We start from the raw sequence: 7,964 nt of genomic DNA on the forward strand, positions 1-7,964 counted from the left end.
AATAGTTACTGATTTTATATTTTATTTAATATTCAACTACAGAGATAACTTTTATATTTATTAAATAGAATAAGAGGTAGTGACGAAAATAAATCAATTTTCAAGAAAATAATCAAGCCTCATGCACAGATATCAAATACGGAGCCCACCATGACTTTATGTTTTCTTTAAGGCATGACATGAAAATTCTTCGGGAAGCGAGTAGTTATTCAGTATATAATTCTCAAAGTTGGGCAAGTTTCGGCAACGCATAATATGTATTGCTTATGCCCATGGGTGACAGTAACTGGGTACTTTCCATTAGGCGACTCGTCTACTCATTTGCCAGCTAGGTAGCCTAGGTATAACATAAAAAGGCTTGTTTACCTTTTGTAACTAAGATTAATAAACACTCTATCATAGGAAAACGTTTGAACTATAATTAATTAGCTAATCAGTATTTGTAAAACGCCACAAAAAGGTCTTCCTGCCGATTAGGGTATAAATTGACCATTTTTATTGACAATTAATAACAATGAGTGTCATTACAGTTGCATTGCAATGCTGAGGTTTTAATTATGTCCTTTGGTAATTTGTTACTTTGTTGCCAGGGTGTTCGTGAGCCAACATACCGGTAGCGATCGACAATTGCGCAAATAAAGTTAACAACATGTAACATTCAGTTATAATTTAGGGTGTGCTCACGGTACTGGAATTCTCGGATTCGCCGTCAAATTACATTCATCCCTAATAATTCTCCGATTGAAACTTTCCTTATGCACATGAAGCATTAGGACCCTTTTCTGATGGAAAGCCACAAATGATCCATTTAACCCTTTGACTGGCAAAAATGTTCACCAGACGCCCACACACATTTTATCAAGGTTTACGGTAGCGCGTTTTAGGTAGGCGTGACGTTCAAAGGCTTTAAGCAGATTTAATCAAAATATTACTTCGATTCGCAATTCGCCATATTATTTCCTGGTAGCAACAGTTATAAGCTCTCGTGCTAATCATTATATAATACGTCCCATTAAAGTAATAATCAAAGTATGGTCGTATCATTATCATAAGTTCGATAACTATATGCCAAAGATTAAAACTAACTAGCTGAAGGTCAAAAGATACATTAATGTCATTGATACGAGTACGTTACTACGCGTGGTGAACCGTAGATTTTACCAGAAAGCTTATTCAAACTTTACAAATCTCATTTTATTATTTTGTTCATACCTATATCTTATTATTGACATGATATAATTATAGAGCCACAAGGTGTGTCATATATTGTAATATTTCAGAACTACTAGCATGAGTTGCGTTCTCGCACTCGTTGCGCGACTCCATAGATAACGCTTTTTCAAGTATACCTCGCGCGCGAGAACGCAACCCATGCTAGTCGGTCATGTCAGGTACGACAGCTTACTGCCCGATTCGAACTTTAAGTTACGTCAATTAATAGATCTAGACTCTAGAAACTATATGGATTAGATAATATGTCAGTGTCAAATGTGACGGTTTTTCAAACAAAAACGTCACTTTTGACACTGACACATCTAATCCATATCTATTAACTGACGCATCTTAAAGTTTGAATCGGACCGTTAGGTATGTGCAGGTTCTAAGGAGGAGGCTTTTGCAGAGCAGTGTACGTATCAAAATTATTATTCGTATTAACTCGGAAACCAAACAATACAAATCTATTATTTCTTCCGACCATCTGACATCTTATTACTTTCAATGTAGGTATTTTTGCTACAATATACGCACCAGGAAAAGCGACGTGGAAAATGTCCCCCACTCTGACCATTAATATCACATTTTCTAATGTATTCCTTACCTTTGTACAGATTAATTTGTATGTTCCTGTAATATTAGATAACCCTGTCATTAAATGTGCCATTCACGATACTGTTTTTATTAGATTAAGAGTTTAATCGATGACGCAGTTAATATCATGGTCATTCATTAAGATGTAAGCATATAATTTTATATTATAACTCAATAAAATTAAAATAAGACGCACCAAGAATGAGTAATTTTTAGTGCAAAGTAACGTACCTAATAGCCGAAAAAACTGAGGAATACCATCGCAGTGCAGATTTCTGGCCGAAGAGTGTCGTATTTCGGCGGTTACGTAGTAAAGTTGGCAACTTGAAAATATTTATTTTGAAGGTATCGACAGTAGTAATCATAAATAATTTCTTAACCTTTTAACTTGACAACATTGACAACGCCCAATAATTGTATTGGTTTTTACTAGAGGAGTTGTATGAAAATTTGTAGGTAGCAGCGGGTAATTTAATTATAATAGATTTTAAAATCCTTTTTAGTTTTTCGTAAATAACTCGTAAACGGTGGCCCATTTGAACATAAAATTGTCTACAAAAAAGCTTCTGTACACTTTTTCGCTAAGATCAATATTTAATGAGGTATTAAAGAGGGTAAGTTAATTATAATCAATTTCCAGGTCCCTATTTTTAGTTTTTCGTATATAACTTGTAAACGGCCACCGTTTACCAGTCATTTACGAAAAACTAAAAAAAAGGGACCTTAGAAGTGATTATAATTAACTTTACCGCGTTAATATCTCTTTGAATATTGATCCTAGCGAAAAATAATATTGAATCTTTCTTGTAGGCAATTTTATGCAGATTACTTATGTATAAGAACATTTTTGCTATGCGCCACCGTTTAAGAGTTATTTACGATATACTAAAAAAACCGGGCAAGTGCGAGTCGGACTCGCGCACGAAGGGTTCCGTACCATAATGCAAAAAAACGGCAAAAAAAAAAACGGTCACCCATCCAAGTACTGACCCCGCCCGACGTTGCTTAACTTTGGTCAAAAATCACGTTTGTTGTATGGGAGCCCGACTTAAATTTTTATTTAATTCTGTTTTTAGTATTTGTTGTTATAGCGGCAACAGAAATACATCATCTGTGAAAATTTCAACTGTCTAGCTATCACGGTTTGTGAGATACAGCCTAGTGACAAACAGAAGGACGGACGGACGGACGGACGGACGGACAGCGGAGTCTTAGTAATAGGGTCCCGTTTACCCTTTGGGTACGGAACCCTAAAAAGGGACCTTTAATATCAAATATCTCACTTCCGGTCAAGAATTCGATCGAGAAAATTCGGATTCAGCGGGGTCTAATTAGGGTAAAAAACTCGGTTGCCAAAAAGTAATATAATTTGCCAGTCGAAATCGATTTTTACAAAAATATGACCAGTCTACAATAGTTTTTTGTTTTTTATATTCTGCCAAGCACCTCCTTTGATCTGCGTTCAGTTTATTGATAAAACTTTTTAAATTAATATAGAGCCTATATTTTTCATATTATATTAATATAATTAAAAATGGGTATTCATGTATTAAATATTATTTTCTTTTACACAATGTATTTTGATGTGTAAAACTATAATAGTTAGGTGCTGTTCAATTTTAATACAAACATTTTGCATAATTATATTTAACTACTTTTAAAACTCATAATAAACATAATTATAGAAACATAATCCATAATATTATTCGTTATAATAATTAAATTACAGAATGTTCTATAATCATAAAAACGTTGTTTATAACGATCATTAGGAATAATTTTACTTGTTATAACATACAGTTAGTATTATGATTAAAATGTAGAACTATATTTTAACGAATGATCGGGTGACATAATATAATATGACATAAATTATAAAACAACTTACATATTATTATTCTATCTTAAGGTAGGTCGCCGTTGGGTATGACGACGAGCGAAGCGAGGAGGAGTGTTAGGTAGAACTGCGACCCTACAGCGCGCAAGCCGTGTAAGCGAAGCGAGCGTGCCGCGGTAGCGGCCGGCGAAGCGCCAGAACCTACTTATTTTATAATAGTACACATTTTATTTCCCTCTCGATCATGAGAGACCTGTGCCCACTGCCCAGCAGTGGGGCGTGTATAGGCTGATGATGACGATGCTACACTTTTTTAAGAATAAATAAAGAGTAACCTTAAATTTTAATATGTGGAAAGAAATAACGCTTCATTCTTTGAACGCTATGAACTTGGTTTTTATGTAAAAAGAACGTTATGAGCATTAAATAGTATACAAAGTGATCATTATGCTGATTGCCTGTTATGCAAATACATTACTATGCAACTGAATTATTATTATTACTGAAATTATGCCATTTGTTCTTCTTCATTTTGTTTTTTTACTAAATAATCATTTCTGCATTTCAAAATTATGCAATTCGAATTATGCAAAATGAAAATTCGAAAATAGTTGTTATTAAAAACATTAGTCACACACCCATAATAGTTTAGTTTAGTTTTCAGTGTAGGAAATAATTTTCAATATTGAAAAATTAATCAGTTTTTCAGCTACCACTTTGTTTTATATTATATATTTTTATTTTGTAAAATCAACCTCACAACCTTTTTGAGCGTGTAATTTCCTGTCATTTGATACCACACACGATTTTTCATATTTTTTTTGATTTTTCAAATTTCAAATGTCATTCAATGCATTTTGCATGCATATATTTTGATATATTTTTAGTATGTCAAAAAGATACACACAAAGAACTAAAAACATCAAACTCCGTCTTTGTGGGAATTATTTTGACCCCAAAGGCTATATGTTTTTATTATTTTTTAGGCTATTCTCTACTATTTAAGTTCTTCTTCAAGGAACTTTTGACCCTCTTTTTGATTTTCGACACCAGAATCATTTCAACTAATGAGCGCCGAGGCGATTTGAACATTTGGAACTCACGATCTTCCGTGTTGTGGGTGGAATGTTTAAATTTGTAATTCATGTTTGTGATTATACTTAAACAAATAGAGGTAGGTACCTAGAATAAAACTTTTCCAACGTCTGTAAATGTTGTTTAACTTGACGTGTTTTTACACGCCTTTGTTAAATTTACTATTTGTAAGTGAATTTTTGATTGGCACTCACTGCTGGCAAAGCTCTTTAGCCAGATATTTCGCATATTATTCATAGACGCACAAACATCACCTAAATTAGGTAGCGAGAAATGTTTGCAAAGGATTTGCTGTAGGTATTGCTCGTCGCTCGGGTTTTCCATCTGCGGTACAATTACGTTGAATAAACTAGAAAATCCGTGCACTGTGTGCATAATTAAACTGAACAAACGTAACTGTAATGATAATTGATATAATGTTTTGCGATATTTTTGGGGTCTTATAAAATAAACCTTGTTTTAATATATCAGGTATAAATAATAATTTGTCCAGCCAACGGACCGACCAGACGGCTTTTTATGGCTACGGAATCCTAATAAGCAGATTATATAAACGTCCATCTCTTTTTACAAGAGAGTAGTTGTTTTTTTAGAGTCACGCTAATAATTATAAAAGATACGGTTATTTATTTATTTGACTTTTAATGCACAATACAATAAAGTACAAATGACGGACTTAATGCCATAAGGCATTCTCTACCAGTCAATCATTGGGGCAAACAGAAACTTACAATAGGTGCGGAAAAGAAAATCGGCAGGTAAAGAGAGATACTTAAAAGTCACTATCTAAATACTATTAATATCAGTTGTCGTATAATCACGTAATGACGAAAAAGTCAGGTTAACATTTTAACATTGACAGCATATTTATTTCTAACCTTTTTAAAAGTTGATTAACCTATTTTATCAGCTTATTTTTATAACATTTTTACAGCGAAACTATTACGCTAAGCGCCACTTGCACCATTCCACTGACCCGGGGTTAACCGGTTAAACCTGGAGGTACCATGGTTACCAGTACAATTTGACACTGTGTTAACGGTTTAACCGCTTAACCTCGGGTTAGTGGGATGGTGCAAGTGGGTCTAAGGCAGCCTCAATATAGGCCGCTGAGTGCTCGTACTGTTCAAGTATAAAAACGTGTTGATATGTGAGTTTTGGCCTCATGTGAAGAAACGTTTCCCTTAAGTCGAATTTGCTTAGAAACATAATCAGATATATAGCCTAGCCTTATGAAAAATGCTTAAAGAGATAGATCTTGGAGCTGCTATCAACTTTTAGTATGTTGTTGGGTACTGCCACCCCAAAACTGCCAGTCGATGGTGGTGTAACTGACTGTCTACCGGCAAGTTTGGAATATTTTTATTTAATGGTTACTCAACTTTATTTGCCTACCAGCTTTGTTTCCTAATGTACTATAGGAATTGTCATTTTAAAGGATCAATAAGTGCGTGTAATAACACTGATTTAAACTTTCACGATTTTTACTCATTATTATTTAGCAGAACTGAACTTAATCGCGTATAATTTAAGTTTATAAATTTACCTCCGACGTTGGTCTTAGAGAAGATCCAGGTCATGTGTTGATGTGTCATGTGCATGTAATAACCTCGGAGAATCAAATGTAACCTTTAATCAAATGATCAAATTACAAAACTCGACTTTAGTCTTTGTAAATACAAAACAGTTTGGAATGCCATTAATATTACAAGCTTAGTGCATGTAATAACACACTCATAACAATTACGATTTGGCCTAAAATACCTAAAATACCTACTTGTCGTGGAAGAGTTTCATTCTGGTATTCATGAGCAGTTCTATTTCACCAAATAGCACCGCTTAAATGCAAACGCTTGGTTATAAAAAAGATCTACATAGCTGAGGGGTCTCACTTAGCAACATTTTAAACAATTTTTAATTTTAAACAGAATCATATTTTCAGACTAAATTGAGATAAAACGTAAATTAAAACCCGCGCGGTGGCCATATCTTTTGTCTCCTTCTAACTTCCTGACTTTACGCTCTTTCTTAATATCTGAACATGCCTCCTTTTGGAATGCTACACAAAGTCAAAGAGCGTATTTAAGTTCTCAAAACATTACACCTACATAAATGCGCCTCTCAATTCGCTCGCTACTTAAAGTAATTGGTGCGAAGGGCATGAGCTAAAATTGATATCTTATTTTAAAATTTAAATGTACCTCCGAGTACGAACAAGTTTTTTGGAATGACACCAGAACACAAAAAATAAAAATAAACAATACTCATACTTTTTCCTTAAGTTTACAGTTACACTACATATATTTTACTTAAGCCGTGTGGTTGCCAGCTAAGCCGGCGCCAGCCTATCTCCTCTTTTGGGTTCATAAAAGCAGACTAAGGGACTAGTTACTGTAACAGATCTAAATAAAAGCCGTTGATTAGTTACTGCATTCCTTACTCCCATCAGTCGTATCCATCACACGATCCATTGGTGCCAGGGGGTTAGGAACGAGGGAGTCAGAAGCGCAACTGTTCACTCACTATAATCGCATCACGCGCAGATGACCTTTGCAAAATTAGAGGAAATTGTAAAGGACGCCGTTGTCGGACACGACATGGAGGACTATAATTATATATATTGACACTAAACTTTGAAAAACCTCGTATTTCGCACTGCTACTCAAAGTTGAAACGCAGTAACTCTGTATGTATGCATCCTATACATAGTTACCACATTTTCCTTAAGATTGACAAAACAAGATACATCGAGTTATTTAAAGTAGTGACGATATATACACCGTGTTTTTTTTGATTTCCGTTAATTTCAAGGGTGCATTCCTGAGCTTAAATCAAGTAACTTTCTCAAAGACACCGATGTTCTAATTAAGTCCATTTCGGAGATAATCCATAATTTATTTTTTTCCTATAAGGCCTCTACAAGCGTGTACACTTGCCTTAGGGCCGGCTTACATATTGATTAGTGTTTAGAATGAGTTCATACATTTGCTACTAAACTTAAGTACAATCTCGGTCGATTGATGTACGAAATGACATTGATATGTCACAGATTTCAATTGTTTGGTTGAGTTAAATGTAATGCCCGTATTACAACAACGCTATATGCTACATTTAATTACTTTTTAAACAAAAAAAAAACAAAAAATTTTTTTTTTGATAATTAACTATGCCATTTAGTTCTTATAAACGTACTAAACTATACCCCGAAGTTAACGGAATTCAA

General features: G+C 34.2%; 1 protein-coding gene and 1 long non-coding RNA gene across 6 annotated transcripts in view; one reads left to right on the forward strand and one right to left on the reverse strand.

Moving 5' to 3' along the window:
- Positions 1–7,964, forward strand: part of LOC134789644 (uncharacterized) — a 369,764-nt gene that overhangs the window by 340,278 nt on the left and 21,522 nt on the right. The window lies entirely within an intron of this gene.
- The window catches only part of LOC134789635 (solute carrier family 12 member 6), a 509,818-nt gene that overhangs the window by 310,288 nt on the left and 191,566 nt on the right, over positions 1–7,964 (reverse strand). The window lies entirely within an intron of this gene.

This window comes from Cydia splendana, chromosome 4 (genome assembly GCF_910591565.1).
Source record: "Cydia splendana chromosome 4, ilCydSple1.2, whole genome shotgun sequence".
In the NCBI taxonomy this organism is placed as follows: Eukaryota; Metazoa; Arthropoda; class Insecta; order Lepidoptera; family Tortricidae; genus Cydia; species Cydia splendana.